This window comes from Nannospalax galili, unplaced genomic scaffold (genome assembly GCF_000622305.1).
Source record: "Nannospalax galili isolate Female #2095 unplaced genomic scaffold, S.galili_v1.0 scaffold777, whole genome shotgun sequence".
Lineage (NCBI taxonomy): Eukaryota > Metazoa > Chordata > Mammalia > Rodentia > Spalacidae > Nannospalax > Nannospalax galili.
In genome coordinates this window covers 1901496-1915444 of record NW_008341810.1, presented here as the reverse complement: position 1 = coordinate 1915444, position 13949 = coordinate 1901496, and positions in this window count along the sequence as shown.

The window sequence follows — 13949 nt, the reverse complement described above, 5'->3', positions numbered from 1 at the left end:
AGGGCAAGGAGCAAAAAGTGTCCTTTATGTCCCTCTGACCAAATTATTATAGACCTCAAAGTATATCTGTTAAACACCCAAGAATGTTAGTTCCACCAGTCTGGTATTTTTAGTTATTGTGTCTCATGTAGATAAATCTTGGGCAAAGACCAGTTGTTCTCAGATAAACCTTACCTAAACATATATTTCTTGATCTGCTATGTATAATTTGTCAGTAGGTTGTAAGAGCAATATGGTTCTCTCTGTGGAAAGCAAAATAGAGAACAGAAAATGTTGACCTCTGACCTCTACATGTCAGTACACTCACATGTGTACACACCTATATGAACATGGACATATGTCACACAGCACACGCATACATACATAAAAAGAAAATAAAACCAAAAAAAGAAAAACTAAAGAAGTAATTTAGTTAAAACAAGACCATTGAAGTTGGTCCTAATCCAATATGCCTGATGTCATTATCAAAAGAGATTAGGGCCCAGAATCAGAGCTCAACAAGTGAAAACACATGATGGCTACATACAAGCTAAGATATCTCACAAGAAACCAATAGTATTCCTAACAATCTAGAATTCCTAACTTCATCTCAAATTTCTAGCCTCCAGTTTGTAAGAAAGTAAATTTGGGTCATCTGAGACATCTAGACTATGGGAGTTTGTTATGCCATCCCTAGTAATCTAATGCAGCTGAATTTAAGAAAAGGATTCTAATTCACAGTTTGTTTATTTATACTATGACATACTTACACTGACAGAGTCTGAAATGTACCAGTGTCTACAGATGCTGTCATATAATTATATGCTATGAAAGGTTAGCATAAAAATATATGTCGTCTCTATGCAAAATCGTTCTACCAGCAGTTTGTGTAATGGCGAATTACTCTTTTCACTTACACATGTACCTCTTATGAATCACCATCTATAATTTTAGAAGGAAAGTTAACTTTGTCTTTAAATGAATCTGTACCCATTGCACAGTAGTAGAACAAGTTAACTTCAGCTCATCTGGGGCTCCTCCACCTTGCCCTAGGGCTATGTTTAAGTCTCAGGAACTTAGGTATTTGATGAAGAGGACTGGGCTTACAATGTGCCCTACTTTAGAGAAGATTACTTTCTGAATATAGTTTTCATGTATTTCATATAATAGAACTTAATCAAATTTAAGTTCTCCCCCATCTGCACCCCTCCATAGGCCCCCACTGGATTTCATACATTCTGTTAGATATGTTAAATTCTATCTGGTCAAGCATTTATATCCAGATGTCCTTTGGTGCAAGTTCATCCACTGGAGTCTAATCAGCCTATCTAGAGATCTTAAAGAAGATCTACTCTCCCTCATCCAGCAGTAATCAGTTGCCAATAGTTCCTAGGCTAGGGTTGGGACCTGCAGCCCATTTCTTTCCTTCAGTGCTGGGTTTTTGTCTGACTGAATCTACATGGTTCTTGGGCATGCTGCCACCCTGGCTCTTAGAATCTTTCTGCCTCCTCTTTCCCAATGGTCTCTGAGTCATGGGTGGGTGAAGTTTAGTAAAGGAGTCCTAGCTAGGGAAACACATTCTGCAGTTTCTTATTCACCAAAACTTAGCCAGTTTTTGGCCTTCTGTGTGTATCATACTCTGTTGTATGGGGAATCTTCACTGCTGAGAGATGAGGGACGTATTAGGATTCTTTCTGCTCCCTGTTCTGCTATGTTTTATGAGCCTTAGGTGTAGAGGTAGATCGGCTGTAGATATGTCACTTAGGACTGGGCATTTCTTGGATACATATTCTCTGTCTGTGACTGCTTGTGGAACTCTGTAATAGCCTCCACCTGTTGCAAATAGAAGTTTCTTTGATGAGTAATGTATGGTATACTGGTTTGAAAATATAAGAATACATATTTAACATACAGTAAGAAATTGTATTTGTCTAGAGATATAACAGAGATAAGGTTTCAGAGAATATCACTTTCGTGTGTCTATTTTCAAGTCACATAGATCAATGCAGTGTTGTAGTACCCTCTCGACCTCAGGGTCATGTGAGTCTCAGTTTTTTAAACAAATTTTAGGCCATCTAGAATTCAGAATTTCTTCTGATATTACTAAGCCATGCTGATTTTAGGAATGGTAAAGTACTTTACCTCTTCTGCAACTCTTGAGCTCACCAGGGTCCTTCAGTTATTGGTTTTATCCACTTTTCTGCATGGGAATATTGAGACTATCAGTTGCTATATAACATCCTTTGTTTACATACTTGAGATAGACAATTTTAAGGGGTAAGACTATGCCCAATAAAAAATAAATTTCTCTACACATTTGCAACCAAATGTGAGCAGATGATTGAGTTCCAGGCATTGAAAAATAAAGAGAAGTTGTTGAGTAGGACTCTGGAAATAGTTGTGTTCTTTTGATCCTCTTTGTTCCTCCATTGTGAAGCCATTGAGAAGACGGGAAACTGAACAGGCAGGCAGTGAACTTGCTATCTGATGATCATGAAGTTATGCTAACTGGAGTTCTTGAGCAAAATGAGAACTCATTTGTTTGAGGCTGCATTGGGGTTTTATTTTGTGAGGCAGAATTTATACCTAATGTGTCCCTGATAAATTAGGAGTAAACTCTAAATCAGGAGTAAACTCGTAGACTAAACACAAAGCAGTGTCTACCCTAGAACCTTGTTCTACCTTGGGTTTTCTTGGGAATAGGAAATAAATATACACTGTTTCTGGATTCCTCCCAAATATACCTCCTATTTCTTATTTGTTTACTCGAGAATTTAGCTGTCAAAGGTTTGAGAATCTATGCAACCTTCTTTCTAGGAAATTCTCTTATTACTCTCTGTAGTCCCTTTCCTCTGGATCCCTTCTCTATAACCACTGTTGGTGTTTTATACTGAGAAGGATACAACATTTGAACTCTGAATTGGCTGAGGCTAGATGAGATATGTGTCTGTATATGAACGTAGAAACTCCATTCAGTGTCTCTCTGTGTTATTTTACCTCTTACAAAACAAAGAGTCCATCAGTTCACATGGAAATTGTGAAAATACATAGGACATAGTAAGTGCCCAGCATGATTTATCAATCATCAGCTCAGAAATTATCCCATTCAGACACATAAATGCTATTCATTCATCCTTGTATATGCTATCAACTTTATTGTCCCTATTAAAGACCGTCCCATTTCTTACAGAATGAAACTTTTCTAACAGACAAAGAAACAACTCCTGAGTCCCTGTTGTACATGGTAACCTGCAAAACACAGTAAGTACAGAGTGGTTTGTCTATAAGAAAGTTATGAAACATAAGCGACATAGGAAAGAAAACATTGAGAAATATTTTAACGTATAATGCACTTGTTTAATTTACTAATCTCCACATAAAACTATACCATGAACTAACAATTGATTCCCCTGAAAAATGCTAGAATTTGGCAAGGTGATGAAATGTCCTGCTTTGTTTAGAAGCACACCACTGCTAAAATGAAAAGCCCTGGGAAAACCCTAAACACATCAGATAGATCTGGAATTAAAGCCTGCGTTCTCTCTTTTCTGATGGTGGAAGCTGTGTAATTTTCTTCTTTGTGCCACTTTATTACCATGTTTATAGGACTCTCCTTTGGGTCCTCAGTTTATTCACCTGGAAAATGGGAGTAATAATGCAAACTGCATTGGACAAAGTGCTTGGCAAAGAGATACAATCCTAGCTAATAATAAATATTCTTCACTTTCATTCTACATGATACTTGAAGGCTAAATGTCTGTGGTATTAAACTCCCAGGATTTAGGGCAGAACTTGTCCTGTAGGTGTTGTCAGTCATGTATGACCTGAAAGAAACTTTTAACAAAAACAAATGGCATCCTGCACCTTCAACAGCGATATGCAGAAACCTTCCATAAAAGACCCTATTTTAAAATCAATGAAAAGAAACTCCATCACTCTAGTTGAATGAACATAGTCATCAGCAACTGAAGATGGAAATTAGTTAGCAGACAGTCCCTGGAAACCTGTGGAGAAATGACTTAATAATCATGGTGACCGAGACAGAGGTTTCCTTTTTTACCACAGCAAATAAAAAGAAATGTGAAAAATATACTTCCTTGGGATTTTAGGTACAGCTTACTTAAAACTAACATATTTATAATAGATACACACAATTGAAAAGTAACTAGGGAAAATAATTCTGTATTCAAAAGGGGAGAACATTGAATCACATTTTATAGAAGTTACTACATCTATTTTAGATGTGTGGACATTCAGTTATCCATTGAGGTCAAGAGGTAAAGTTCCTTTGTTAATCAAATATTCTACTGACCAGGAAAAAATAACTTTTTTACCTACTACCAGTTTTCTTATGAAAGAAATTCTGTGGCATCCTCCACTTCGATTTGAAAGCCCCAGTTGTTTGAAGCCTCTACTGGAGGGAAATTCACCTTGAAGGCACACATTCACTATTCCATTCATCCTCAGCTCTCACTTGCCCTACATACTCAGAAACACAATAGCTACTTCTCTGAATCTTTAACTGTGCACCTGGAACAGAACATATATTAGTAGATGCCAAACCATCCTAGAGAACTACAGAGCATCTCTAATCTGTCAAAAAAAAAGTAAAATGTGTTGATTGCCTTTGAGGGAAAATGCTGAAGAAAGAGGGAAATAATGAGTCCACTGGAGGAAGAATTATTGAATCAGGAAGCAAAGTGAACAGGGTCTACATAGTGAGTTCCAGGACAGCTGGGGCTACAGGGAGACCCTGTCTCAAAAAGAAAAAAAAAAAAAAAAAAAAAAAAAAAAATGGGAGCACTGGATTTGGCCAGTATAATTAATCCTAGCATTAGAAGTGGACACAATTAAATACTGACCTTCTTATAACAGTGGAATCTAGGTCCAGCAGAAATAACTTCATCATGCTATGAGGTCAACCACATAGGGACTCTGTCTGCCACTCCTCACTTTTTAAAGTGCTTCAGCCTCTTGTATTAGCCCCAAAGGGCTTCCATAAGAGAAGACAGGAAGCAACATAAACATCAAAATGTTTCTGAAGGCTGGAAGTCAAAGTCAAGACACCAGTAGGCCAGGCTTCCGGTGAGACCTGCATTCCTGCGTTTCTGTGTATACTCATGGCCTCGTCTCTGTGCAACCCTGCTCTTGGTGTTCCTTCCTCTTCACAGAAGGAAGTTTATTTAACTTTATCATTTTATAGGTCCTATCTCCAAATACAGTTCCAAGGGCAGTTAGAGTTTTAAACAATGACTTTTAAGCAGGTGCAATCAGATCATAATAATTTGTGTATTGATGTGAGTTAGACAAAATCTACTGATTATAGCTAATTGATTTCTGGAATAACAACTGGAAAGGGCTTTGTAATAAGTTGATATCAGGTAGGTGTTTTTGATGATCTGCTAATATTTTGAAAGTAACATGAGTCATGTTCTTCAGAAAGTGAAAAAAGTTGATAAAATGTGGAACTTCTGGATTCATCAAGATCTACTGAGTCAGAATCTATGAGACCAAAGGAGAAGAATCATCATTTTACATCATTTTTCCTAGGGATTTTATGTATAGACAATGGATTACAAGGTTGTTTTATCATGAATTAACTTGAATTTCAGGATACTAACTTTACAAGTATTACTTGAACCCCCAAATAGAGATATGAGTCAAAGATTTGCTTGAGAGATGTCTAGACTTTAATTAAGGAGATTTCCAGAATACATTCCCTAAAACACAAGCTACTTAATTTTCCATAATCCTTATAACTTTAAAATGTGTCTCCAGTTACCTTTGAGATCCAGAGAGCTTTTTATTTCTCAAAAAGTCAAACCTAAAGCTTTTAAAACTTAATCTGATTATTTAACTCTGAAAATTACATTATCTGACAAATTTCTAACAATCCCATGTTGTTACCCCTGAGGACAAGAATTAAAAAGTAAGTTTTACTATAGACATTTGTGGCCACTATAAAAATAGGAAAAGAGAATTTCCACCCTCTTTCTGTCTAGTGGGAGATGATCATGTATCTCCCATTGAGTCTCCGTGGCTATAAAATTACACAGCTTCAACCTGGGCAACTCCACACACAATACTTTCAGAGTACAAATAGAGACTTCTATGGTATCTATCTAAAAGTATAAATATGCTAAGTTAAACTTCAAGCCATTAGTAAGTACATTTACCCGGCTTTGTGATGATAAATGTTACTTGATTGGCACTTTGAAGGGAAAACACCAGATACTGACTTGTAGCACCTGCTGATTTCTGTAGGCAAATGTCTTGCCATATCCAACTTCAAGCAGCCAGCATGATGCCACTGAACATGGAATTATGAAAAGAAGCTAAACACATCCCTCCTAAGATTACAAAAACTGGATTTGTTCACTATTGAATCCAGCTTCCTGCCTTAGTGGATGTGCGTGACAGTGATCAATATAGCTAGGTTTAAATTTTAAAATCTTAGACTCCTGAAAATTCTATACCGGACCAGGTTCATTCTATTATTGAACTGTAGCAACACCTCTCAGCCCTAGACACAATCTTCCCCTTCTTACCTGTGCATAATGTCATTCTATACAGCTGAGAATGCTTCTGTGTTCATAACTCAGGGACATGTCTAAGCTTTATTCACATTAACATCTAGCTCCTCTTCTACAAACAGACAGACACCCTTGGATACCTCTTCAGAGAGGCCCACAGGGAACCTTAAACTAGAAGTTGAAGTTTAATAAAGGAGTTCTGTCAAGGACCATGGCAGACAGTAGTCCAGCATAGAACTGGGAAAATGAACAGCAAACCCTAATCTTATCTGAAGAAATATTGGTAACTGATTTCTGGTAGATGAGGAACAGCTGATATTCCTACAGATAGAGACTACAGATAGGCTGACTAGACCTCAGTGGATGGACTTGCACTGGGGAATGTCTGGGACACTGACTTGACACAGTGGGCCTTAACAGGGATGACAGAGTATATGGGCTCCAGTGGGGGGGTGCTATAAGAGGGTGCTGGTAGGGACAGTGGTATAAAGATGATTAAGATTGATCGAGGTGTTCTGTATGAAATACACAAAAACCCATAAAAAAATGAATTAAAAGAAGGAGAAAAGATGAGACTATATAGGCAGAAAGTTCCAGGACTTGGGAAGTACCTGTAAACTTCTGGAGTAGTAGTGATGGTATGTGGGCCTCAATCTCTGCAGATTCCCAACTCTACAAGTAGTAGGTGGGTTTCTAAAACTAAAGGAGAGCAGAGAACAGGATTGGAACCTGGAGTCGGGTTCTCTCTAGCCTAAGACTGAGATTAAAGTCTGAGAGCAATATGTTCAAGTACCATTCCACAACTTTACAGATGTAAACACTCACTAAGGCAACAATCTCAAACACCTCATAGCCTACATGAAAAACTTTGTGAGTCACTACCTAGTTAGGAGGATAACATCGTCATGTAACATGTCATGACTTAACACAGGGCAGTAGAACTTGTGAGAAGAAACCCAAACACTTCAAAGGGTCTGGGCCTTACCTGTGGTCAGTTTCTCACCCCTTTACTCCATTTACCCTTCCAGGTTTTAGCCTTCACTCTGCTTGGGCCCTTGGGTACCTCTCATGTCTTCAAGTGCCCGGCTATTTCCAGTCCTCAGTCTATGTTTGAACTGCTCACCACCTGAATGTCCTGTCTTGGTTTATATTACACTTTTGTTGAACTAGTCTAGGTTTTTAGACTTCATGTAAGATAATTCCATAGAGGTTCTCAGAATTTTATGTCAATTCCTTTAACCCAGATAATACTGTGCTCAATTACCTAAATACCTAGAATTTTGAATCGCTAAAGGGAATTATTACTACTGTTTCAGAGAATTTGTTATCTTAGTAAAAATCAACATCATCAGCATTTCAAAAAATTGCACAATTATCATTAGTTTTGTATCTGTGTTTTTAAGATTCCACTTACATAGGTTTTAAGTTTATTGAGAAAGCAGTTTTATGTAAAATTAATTTTAATTTTTGACAAATCAATGTCTCGTATTTCATAGGATTCAAAAGCTATTTATCAAATGAAAAAATAAATGAAATATTAAACAAAATTAGCAAAGAAGAAAAGAAAGAGGCAGAAAGAAATAAAAGGTTAGATGGAGAAAAGGAAGACTATGTAATGAGTGAAGGAGTGGAGAGAATGATTTTTGTGGTGGAGGGATTATTGTAAGGACTTTGTAAAGTGTCTCTTATGGCTTAGCCTTAAAATGTAACTAATTAAAGTTTGTAATCCTCCACCTATCTCTTTATGTTGATAGTCAGGAAAACATTAAATAACATAAACAATAAGTCCAGGACGGTTATTGTCATTTGGCAACATCAGAGAGGCATAGCCAGTGATCCTCACGTGTAGGATGAAAGTCCCAGTGTCCACAGTTTATATTTAATCACTTATGGTGGCCATATCTTGTGAAAATCCCATGTATGAAAATGTAAGATGTTTCTTATTGAAGAAATAAATGAGATCTATTCAGCATCGTTAAAAATAATTACAATTCTGAGAGTGAGGTGTTGGTATTTCTGTTTTTAAAAGGCAATCTTTAGGGCATTAGTGTTGACAAATTAATTACTTTGTGGACACAGGCAGTTTAGAAACTTAAGTTGATAAACATCCAACACCTGTATTTTTAAAAAACAATGCCAACAAAGCTGTGGGTGGTGAAGTCACTTGTGCAGGCCCGGAATATTCACCTCTTCTCATTGATGATGTATTTATTGTTGACAATTTTAAACCATAAACATATAATGCTCTCATAAAAGTTAATAATAAATACATTGTGAATTTTTTTTAATATTTTCCGTGTACAGAATTGTTGCATAGGACTGTACTCCAACAAGCAGACCATGGAGAGATGCCATCTTTCCATACTTGGTTATACCCACTTGCCTAGGATCATCACAGCTAAGCTTACTCACTGTCATGCTCTGCAAGGAAGGAGGGTCGTGAGAGTCACAGGATCCTCCCAACCAGGCAACAGTAGCTGCATGATGGGGATGTCCTAAGGGGGTATAAGCATCCATGCTTGGATGAAGACTTTCAGTACAGCCTTTTGGGGGTAGCACCCACACCATTGTAACTAAATCTATGCCTATTATTCTGTAAGTAAGCCCAATAAACTCAATGGTTCCCAGGCTGTAGTTTGATGAAATCATGCCTTGGTTTGTAGTTGGAATCAAGGGACGAGAGAGTGAATATTTTTTACACACTGTCAGAAGAAGTTTTAAGTATAAGACTACATATTCAATTTTATTTTATTGGTATATATACTCTTTATTAATGTACCTTTTTACCTACAAATATATCATGCACATAGTTCCCTGAAAATAAATATCAGCTTGCATCATTTATAACAATGAAATATTTTAAATACAATGTGCCTAAATGTCTTCCATTGAATATCATCTAAAAAAATCTCAAATGTCACAATTCATTTTATCTTGAAAACAGTAACTACCTGGAAGCATGCATACTTGCTTTTATACTAGCCCAATTCAGATGTGTTTGTAAAGATTGGATCCTCTATATTATGTTTAACTCTTAATTTAACTTTGGTGGTTTCTGGTAGTTGGGGATCCTGTGAAATCCCAACGTTCTTCCTGCAGAACACATCTGGTGTTTGTGCCTGGGCATCAGCTCTCCCATTGGCAACCTGGTCCAGCTCCAGCATCTGCGTCCTGACCCTGGCATTTGGTACCTTGGCCTGTTTCCCCCACAATCTCCTCTTCATATGGAAGGAGTAACTCTGTATTCAGATTATCTTATACGGTTCCTCTGTGTAAAATTCTCCCAAGATTTCTTTCACTACGCCTTGCTCAAATTATAAAACTCCCACATAAGTAGCCAGAGAGTCCTGAGCTCATCTCTCTCTTCTCCCTGGGCTTCTGAACGCACGGAACCTCTGCTTCTGTTTTCTTCAGGAAATTAGTCTCCCTTTTTTGTTTTATTGTTGTATTGCTCTTTCATCAGCCTTAAAAGCTTTATCCTTCTTCTGAAGATAACTCAGTCTACCTGGTAATTCAGACCTCAATTTCAAGCCTGTAGAGGGAAATTCTTTAATAATTTATGGAAACATTGTCTGCTAATTTCAACATTCACTCTCAATTAAACACATGGCATGGGGTTGCTTTTCTGTTTCATGTTTTATCGTTTCCACTAGATCCTTACAGAACCATGGAAGTAATGGAGAAGTCCATATTTGTTAACTGAATTTGTATTGTTTGTTGAAATGTTCCTTTTTAGAATAAAAATGTTGTCATGAAGGAGTGGGGTTCAAATGCAAGTGCTTATTACAAACAAGTCAGGTAATTGGAATAAAAGTTTCTTAGTGAAGACATTATCCAGGAAGGATCACACAAACAGCTAAGGGTGTGTTAATTTTTCTACTTTCTGATCACGTACCTTCATAGTTGGATCTTCTTTCTCCTCCTCCCCCTGTTCCTCTCTCATTGTTTCCTCCTCCTGTTCCTCCTCTTCCAGGTCCTCCTCCTTCTCTCCATTCTCTTTTGACTTAGAGCTTTTCAGATTACAGGGCATTGGGAGTGTGTGTGAGTAGAAGTGGCTGAGCATTTGTGCACCATTGTACATTAATGAGGCTGTGGTTTTGTTTATAATAGTTCTTTGTTGATCTTGTGAATTTTTTTTTTTGAATTTAGGATAGTGCATATGATAAAGTTTCCATTTGTTTGATGGAATTGGGCAGCTCTACATCTTCCAGTGGTATTCTCAGTTTGGAGGAAAACCCTGGAGACATTCTTTAGAAATAAGAAGGGTTTGCTTGTTAAGAAGATTAGAAGATTGTTAAAAACAGTTTTCTAATCTTTATATTTCTTTTTCTAATAGATTACATGCAATTCCAAGGCTAGAGACATGTCATACATTTTAGGTACCCGAAGGAAATTCATTGAATTAAGCACATTGCAATCTGTTATTTCTTGTCATTCATATTTTAATGATCAACCAGGCATGCTGTTTTCCATATTGTGTGTTATTATCAATCATTACTCTATCATATCATCAATAAAATAGTCTAGGAACTGTTCCACAGATGGATCTAGAGAGCTTGGTTACTAATGTGTGACTAACTTCCTTCTTTTAGCCCCCACATGAATGATGTAAATGCCACAAAGACACCCAACCCAGTGTGATGCCTTGATAGTCAGTTTTTCTTTGGTTTATCAGAGGCCCTAAACTGGGTAGGGTGCCAATCCTGGGAGTTACTCATTCTAGCATCTATTAAGCTATGAGCTGTATGTCCTTGTCTCACTTTCTCGCTTGAAGGCATCTATTTATGCTCATTTCCATCCTTCAATTGATGGATTGATTGAGGAACTTAAATACGTCATTTGTTTTTCCATCCATTCCCTTTGTAGCCATCATGGATTCACTTCTGGTGCCAGACTGAGTCCAGGGTGATTTTAAACTCTAATAAAGCAAGGAAAATCTCTGCTCCCTGTTGGATATTTCTTACATATTTGTTAATATGCAGCAATCTGGGGAGAGATGAAGTCTGTGCCTAATTTTCAAAGGAGGAATCCAATTTGGATTTTATGGATGTTGCTGTCACTGGACCAACATCGCTTTATTCTTTCACCAAGGATGCAGCGTCAGGGTTTATTGCTGGTGCATCTAATGCAGATCTCTCTGGCTGTTTGGGTTGAGAACATTTCTGTTTTTATGTATTGGAGTAATTAGCCCTCCTGACCATATCTCAGGAATTGTCTGGATTGGAGGATTAGGATAAACATCTTCAGTCAGGCTTTCTGAGTGTGATCAATGTGGGGTGTTAGCATCTCATGTGATGTGTTTTTATCAAGGCTATAGGGTTTCCTAACTCCCCCTTTGAAGGGACTCTCTTTCATTTCTTGAATCACCAGGGCTGCTCTTAAGAGACTAGGACAAAGTTGAAGATACTTGCACAAACAATTTCTGTATTTAAGGTTTAGCTTAACCTCTGTTTCTGCCTGAATCCATCTTTACGTACCCACAGGTGGGTATGGACTTTGTTTCCATAAGACTATAATTCTTATAATCTAAAAACACAACTGCTTATTAAATATGGTTTTAGTGTTATAGACCTTTTAAAAACAGACCATTTTTTCAAGAGCAGTTTTAAATCCATGCAAAAAGTTGTGTGGAAAAATACAGATTCTCCCCAACTCCTCTTGCCTCTACACAGGCCTTGCTTCCAGCATTACAAAAAGCTCCTACTGCACAAATGTCTTTAATAGCACTGAAGGTCTTACAGCATTGCATAACTGCTATATGAAGTCTCCATTGAGGTTCACTCTTGGTGTGTGCACTGTGAAGCTTGTACAAATGTGTAATGGATCTTTCCACCATTGCAATAGTATCATACAGAGTGGTCTTGTTGCCAAGAAAGCCCTTAGCTCTGCCCTGTTGTTGGATAGGCCTATCTTCTGAAAGAGCTAGTGTCTGAACACTAAAAGACTGCTTAGAAAGGGAGACAGTCACCCTTCCTACCCAACCTATCAGGTTCAATTGCATGAGGGGAGGGTCTAAGGATAGAAACAGAAGAAGCCAGGAGGAGGCGGGAGCTTTGCCAACTTGGGTCAGTGCACCAGTGGCCTCAGATCTTGGAAGCTCAGTGGAGCTATATGGCAAAAAAGCCTATGGGTGTCTATGCACATGCCTTTATAAGTAACCCCCTCCCAGACATCACAAACTCTGTAAGAAAACCCAAATAAATACCTTCATTCCCTAAACTGTAAGTTGGTCTAAGGACAGTGTGGGGCCTGGGAGCCGAGAGCACAGGCAGTGCGGGCCTCCCAGAAGTAAATTTGACTTTACACTAACCATCCCTTCATCCCCTTAATCTTGCAACCACTGAAATATTGCTGCCTCTGTAGTTGTGACTTTCCAGAATAGTATACAATTGGGTCTATACCTTATATAAGCTTTGCAAGTCAGATTCTTTTACTTAGTAATATGCAACATATGTTAACATTTTCTACATTTCTTTTCATGGATTGATGGTTCACTTTTTTTTTTTGGATCTGAGTACTATCCCATTGTTTCAACATACCACAGTAATCCTTTTATTCACTGAAGGGGTTCTTCTGTACATCTGAGTTTCAGAAATTACAATACTGCTATGGACATTTGTGTGAAGGTTTTGTGTAGATAATAATTTTCAACATTTTTTTCTACCAAAAGAGCACAATTACTGGATTACCTGGTAAAATTGGCCTTACAAATAACCACCAAAGAATCTTTAAAGTGGCTGTACCGTTTTTGCATCCCCACCAACAATGACAAATGCTCCTGTCTCTGTACCATCAGTGTTTATTCTTGCCAGTGTTCTGGGTTTTGACCATTCTAAGAAATATGCAGAACTATCCTTTGTTGCTTTAATTTTTATTTCTTGATGCTACAGATCATCTTTGCACATGCTTATTTTTCATCTCTGTCTCCTTTGATGAAGTATCTATTAAAGTCTTTGGCCCATCTTGAAATAAATTGCTTACTTTTTGCTGATTTTGAATCATTTGTATGCTTTGGATAATTCTTTTATCAAATGTATTTTTGGCTGAAGTGTAAAGAATAAGAGTCTGCAGAGTGTGGGTCCTTCCAAAGGATTCCTATATTAGACTCCACCCACCCAGGGCTCAGTTAAGAGCCAGGGAAGAGGTCCATGACCATATAAAAATAGAGCCCTATAGGCTCCTGGGACCTTGCTCATATGAACTTACAGCAATGGTGTCAGCATACACAAGAACCATGCAAACTCAAGCAAACAAAAACCCAGCATAGAACTGTAGAAATGGGAAGCAGGCCCCAATCTTAGCCAAACTGCTGGCAGCTGATTACTGCTGGGTAAAGAAGAGCTAATCTTCTTAAAGGGAGGGACTCTAAATAGGCTGACTAAACCTCAGTGGATGAACTTGCACTGAGGGATGTCTGGGGACACTAACTTGACACAA